We start from the raw sequence: 6,718 nt of genomic DNA on the forward strand, positions 1-6,718 counted from the left end.
TGGTGTCTGCCTAACACCAATGAGTTAAATGTTTTCTACTTTTTTAAATTGAAGAATAACATACGTTCAGTAAAATGCACAAGTCATAAGTATACAGCTTGCTGAATTTTTACCTGTATGTATACAGTCATATAACCACCACCCAAATCAAGATATAAAACACTTTTAGTATGCCAAAAGGCTCTCTGGTGTCCTTTCACAGGTAATACCTCCCCACAGATACCATGATTCTTTCTATCACTATAGAGTATTTTACCTGTCCTTGTACTTCATATAAATGAAATTACACAGTATGTACTCTTTTATGTCTGACTCTTTTTTCTTACTATTATACCTGTGGGATTCATCCATATCAGCACACACAGCATGAGTTCAGTCTTTTTCAATACTAGGTAGTATCCATCGTATGAATGCACCACATTAATTTTTTCATTCCATTGTTAATGGACATTTGGGTAGTTTCCAGCTTGGGGGTATTATAAATAAAATGATGTGAACATTTTTGTATAGGTCGTTTGCTGGACATATGCACTCATCTCTCCTAGATAAATACGTAAAATTGCTAAGTCGTAGAGTAGATAGTATGAACAACTCCAGTCTTTGACCTAATTCTATGTTATTATACCCCTTGCTCACTGTTCTCTAGCACACCAGCATTCTTTCTATTCCTTGAACACACAAAGCTCATTCCTGCCTCAAGATGTTTGTACACACTGTTCCTTCTTCCTAGAACACTCTTCCCCTGGTCTTTTACAGCCTGGCTTTTTCTCAAGACTCAAGTTTCACCTAGTACTGTAATTTCTAATTTGCTCTCCATTTATTATGCTCCCTTTCCCCCAAAGTCTCTGACATTCATCTGAAGGAACTCAGGTTTATCAAAATGCACTCAAAAAATACCCCCATCCCAACAACCACAGGGATAGCTCTCAAATACAACTGTCTATTCTACTCTCTCCCTCTTCCCATAGAGCGACCACCTTCTGAAACCAGCATCATACTGGGGCATTAACAGGTGACCCTTCTTCTCCTGTGGATAAGGAATCAGTGACAGACCTGGAGATGTGCCTCTTCAAGAAAGAATTCACTTCTCCCTTCAAGAAAGAACTCTGTCTGATCTTCCAGCTCAAGGTCACATTGGCAACCTTGTGCCTTCAGGCTTTTAAAATTCCCTGTACATCCACAGTTCTCCCTAACATTCCTTATTAAGATACATTTTATTTTTTAGAATTCCATCATTTTTCCAAGATCACTTTTTGGTATCTGATATGGTTTGGCTGTGTCCCCACCCAAATTTCATCTTGAATTTTAGCTCTCATAATTCCCACATGTTGTGGGAGGGGCCTGGTAGAAGGTAACTGAATCATGGGGGTGGGCCTTTCCCATGCTGGTCTTGTGATAGTGAATAGGTCTCATGAAATCTGGTGGTTTTATAAAGGGGAGTTCACCTCCACATGTTCTCTTACTTGCAGCCATGTAAGATGTGACTTTGCTCCTCACTTACCTTCTGCCATGATTGTTAGGCCTCCTCAGCCATGTGGAACTGTGAGTCAATTAAACCTCTTTTCTTTATAAATAACAGTATCTCAAGGAGAGATAGCAACTCTGCTTCCAAAAGGGCCAGGATGAAAAGGTTAGAGATCAAACTTTCATCTTAAAATTTTGTTCCAAGCAGACAGATGTCCCAGCCACAGATGGAATATATGTTGCACAAAAAATGTACAACACTCTCTCTTACCTGGTTTTCAGATACTAAAAGTTTACATTTCCAGGAATGTTTGGAACTCCAAATTTACTTAATTAGAATTAAAAAGTAAATTACTGAAGTGGAAAATATCTAAATAGAAAAAAAAAAAAACAGAAAAAATTAACCTCCCAGACTATACTCATAATGAATGATTTCCCCACTTGCTGGTGGTTAATCATTTCTAAATGCTACATTCATTCAAAATTATCTGCCTTTCCTGAGCCTCCAAACTCAGTTATTACCTGAGTTTTGTGCCATGGGCATCTGCTCCTTAGCAGTAAACCAGATCATCATGGTGCCATAAAACATTCCCTTGAATACCAAGTGCAGTTAAAGAGCCCTTCAACACTTCAAGTAATTCAGCCTCCCTTGCTCAGGCAGAAAAGAAAAGATCGACGTGAAGAAACAAAGTAAGTAGATGGAAGAAGTCTCTTTGGCTTTTGTCATCTCTCTCCTTCCTTCCATCTCTCTTCCCCATTTCCTTGCTTCTCACCATAAAATATAACTTCCCTAGAAAAAACAAGAGTAATTTTTCTTTAAAATGCAAACAGAAAAAAACAGAAGACTAGTAACAAAGATGCCATCTGTTAACAATGGATCATTCTGGGGACTAAGAATATGAATAGGCTTTAATTTTCTTCATTTCACTCTCCTTTATTTTTCAGTTTTTTTAGATAAATAAAAATTTCAAATATGACCTATGCCTTTCAAAGCTCTGTTCCCACCACCCCAATCCCAAAACTATTTTAGTGTAACATCCTGACAGTCTCTGGCCCCCAAATAAATGGAAAATTGATTTTTCTTTGAAATGTTTCTGCTTCCTCTCCCTTTTCAATATTATCTCCCCTAACTACCATGACAGCCTCACCCTCCACCCAAGAATTAGTACTTTCTTATTTAGGGCTTAGAAGTCACTCCTTCAAGGATTATTGGATTTATGATTATTTGAGATAATTATAGATTCACAGGAAGTTGTAGAGCAATGTACAAGCAGGTCTTGGGCACCCTTCACCTAACCCTCATGCTTCCATTCCAATGTTAACATCTTGCTGAACTACTGTACTACAGTACAGTATCAAGACCAGGAAATTGACACAACACAAATCATAAAGCTTATTCAGATTTCACCAGTTATATATGCACTTGTATGTGTCTTTGTCTGTGTGTGTCTCTGTGTGTATGTGTGTGTGTGTGTGCAATTTTATCATATGGTAGCTTTATGCAACCACCAATGCAATGAAGATACAGAATTATTTCATCACCACAAGACTCCTTTGTGCTACCCCTTTATATCTATATCTACCACTCCCCTTGACCCTACTACATTCCTAACTCTTGGCAACCATTCCATCTTTATAATTATGTTATTTCATAAATGTTTTATAAATGGAATAATGCAGTATGTATCCTTTTGCAAACGGCTTTTTTCCTTGAGAGTAATTTTGTTGAGATTCATCCAAGTTGCTGCATGTGTCAATAGCTCTTTCCTTTTTATTGTTAAGTTGAATTCTATGGTGTAATATACCACAGTTTGTTTTACCAATGACGCATTGAAGGACATTTGTGTGGTTTCCCATTTGGGGATATTAATAAACCTGCTATGAACATTACTGTACAAGTTTCTGAGTGAACATAAGTTTCCTTTCGCTGTGATAAATGCCCAAGGAGTAGAACTGCTGAGTTGCATGCTTAGTTTCTTAAGACACTGCCAAACTATTTTCCAGGATGATTATACAATTTTACATTCCCATTAACAATGTATGAATGATTCTGTTTGTTCACCGCCTTGCCAGCATTTGAAGTTATTGCAATTTTTTATTTTAGATACCTGAGAGGTGTATCCCATTGTGGTTTAAACTTGCATTTCTCTAATGCCTAATGATGATGAACATCTTTTCATGTGCTTATCGTCTGTACATCCTCTTCAAAAATGTCTGTTCATGCCTTTTTCCCATTTTCTAAATAGACTGTTGGTTTTTCAATGTTGAATTTTGAGAGTTCTTTATACATTCTAGATACAAGTCCTTTGTCAGATACATGATTTGCAAATGTCTTCTCCTGTTTGTAATTTGCCTTTTTATCCTCTTAATATGGCCTTTTTTGAAACAAAGCATTTTAAATTTTGATGAAGTTCAATTTATCAATATTCCATTTTATAGGCTACACAAAGTATCAAGTCTATAAACTTTTTGCCTACTCTAAGTTCACAAAGATTTCCTCTGATTTTTTTTCTAGAAATTGTAGAGTTCAGTGTTTCACATTTAAGTACATGAGCCATTTTGAGTTAATTTTGCACAAGTTGTGAGATTTGGGTTAACATCCAGTTTTTGGCTAATGAATGTCCAATTGCCCCAGCACCATTTACTGAAAAGGCTATTCCTCCTCCATCAAATTGCTTTGGCTCCTTTGTCAATAAAGTAATCAGGTATATTTGTGTGGATTTGTTTGTGGTTCCCCATTCTGTTCCATTGATTCATCTGTCTATCCTTTTGCAAATACCATACTACATTGGTTATTATAACTATATAGTAAATCTTAACATTAAAAAGAATAATTTCCCCCACTGACTTCTTCTTTCTCAAATTTATCCTCACTGCTATAGTGCCTCTCCTTTTTCATGTGAAGTTTAGCAGACTTTGATTAACATGTAGATCAATTTAGAGAGAATTGGTATCTTGATTATGTGTAGTCTTCTAGTCTGTGACATGTCTAAAAATATTTAGGTCTTTCATTTCTTTCATCAGCATTTTGTCATTTTCAGCATACAGATCTTCCACATATTTTGTGCCTAAGTATTTCTCTTTTTTGCAGCATTTGTAAAAGCTTTTTAAATTTTTAATTCATTGTCAGTATATAGCAATGCAATTGAGTTTTGTGTGTTGATCTTGTAACCTTCAATATTGTTAAACTCATTTATTTCTAGAAGTTTTTCATAGATTTAGGGGGATTTTTCTATATATGCAATCATGTTATCTGAAAATAGAAACAGTTTTCTCTCTTCTTTCCCAATCTGAATGCCTTTTCTTTCTTTTTCTTGCCTTGTTACAGTGGCTAGAAGTACTAGTACTATGTTAAATAAGACCAGTGAGTACAGACAATCTTGCTTTGTTCCCAATCTCAGAGGGACAGCATTTAGTTCTTCACCATTAAATACAATGTTCGCTGCATTTTTTCTAGATGCTCTTTATGAGCTTGAGGAAGTTCATAATGTACTGGGAGTCTTTGTTCTAAGTAGGAATATATTGTGTTAAATTTGTTTTCTGCCCCCAAGTGATATTATCAATGATATCGAAATGGTAAATTCTGTTGATTCATTTTAAAATATTGAACCAGCCTTGTATACCTGGAATAAATCCCATTTGGTCATAGTCTATTATTGTTTTCCATCATTGCTGGATTTGATTTGCTAAAATTCTGTTGAATATTTTTTCATTTAAGTTTCTGAGAGACATTAGTCTATTTTTCCCGTTGTGTTTGCCTGGTTTTGGAACAATAGTAATACTCATTTCATAAAATGAGTTGAATGATGTTTTCCCATATTCTATTTTCTGTGGAGACCATATAAAATTGGTATTAATTCTTCCTTGAATGTTTGATAAAAATCCTCTAGTTAAGTCCTTCCATCTAGACCTGGAAATTTCTTTTTCAGTAGCTATTTAATTACAGTTTTAACTTTTAAATAGTTATGCAACTATTTATGTTACCCATTTAATCTTAGCTGCATTTCAGTAAGTTGTGTGGTTTTTAAGGAATTGGTCTAATTCTAAGTTTCTCATTTCTGAGCATAAATTTGTTCATAATATTCCCCTATTATCCTTTCAATAGCTACAGGATCTGTTGTGATAGCCTCTGTTTCATGCCCAATATTGGTTATTTGTGTATTTCCTCTTTTTTAATTTTTGTCAATCTTGCTTGAGATTTATAGATTTCATTAATTTCTTTTGAATAACTAGTTTTTTGATGCATTACTTTTTTGCATTGTTTTCCAGTTTTCAATGTTACTGATTTCTGTTCTTTATTATTTCATTCCTTTGATTTGCTTTGGGCTTGTTTTGCTCTTTTTCTAGTTTGGGATGAGAACTTAGGTTATTGATTTGAAATCTTTTATCTTTTTTACATAAGCAGTTGGTGTTATAAATTTTCCTCTCAACACTGCATCTCACAAATATCGATTTGTTGTTTTTTATCATTTTTATTTGGTTGTATTTTTTTAATTTCCTTTAAAGTTTCTTTTTTGATTCATGGATTCACTTTGGCTTTCCTCTATCAATTTCTAGTTTGATTTTATTATGCTTCAAGAATATACTTCATACAATTTCAATCCTTTTAAATATTTTAACTTGTTTTATGATCCAGGATACAGTCTATCTTGATGACTGTTTTGTGGGTACTTAAAAAGAATGCAAATTTTACTCTTGTTGGGTGAAGTATTCTATAAATGTCAATTCAATCCTATTCTTTGATGGTATTTTTCACTTATTCGGTATCCTTGTGCTGGTCTTCTATTAGTTCTATCAATTGCTGAAAGTGAAATGTTGAGGTCCCCAACTATTTAATATCATCTCCCCCACTGTCATCCCAGTCCCACTCCCCAAGAATCTAATACTTTGCCTTTTGGAAGCCAATCCCTTAAAGAGTTCCAAGTCGGGGAGCCACTGCCTTGAGGATTATTGGCACTTTACACCAAGGACCTAAGAACTGGTGAGATGTGGTAAAACTCAAGGCTGAGACTTGCTGAAGGTGATGGGTGCCAGAAGAGACACAGCCACATATCAAAGTCAGTCCAGGAGACAGCAGATGAGTCAATCAAGCAAAGCCAAAATTAATTCCAACCAGGGGGCTGGGACGGGCCAAGAGCCAAGTTGAGTAGCCAATAGCCAGAGTCTCAACCAACAATGAAGTCAGGAACCAGACAAGAAGCTCGAGAGGTGTCAGGATCCAGGACCTTGGAGGACATGTAAAGGTCTTATTTAA

The sequence above is a fragment of the Callithrix jacchus genome, chromosome 14, assembly GCF_049354715.1.
Source record: "Callithrix jacchus isolate 240 chromosome 14, calJac240_pri, whole genome shotgun sequence".
Taxonomy (NCBI): Eukaryota; Metazoa; Chordata; class Mammalia; order Primates; family Cebidae; genus Callithrix; species Callithrix jacchus.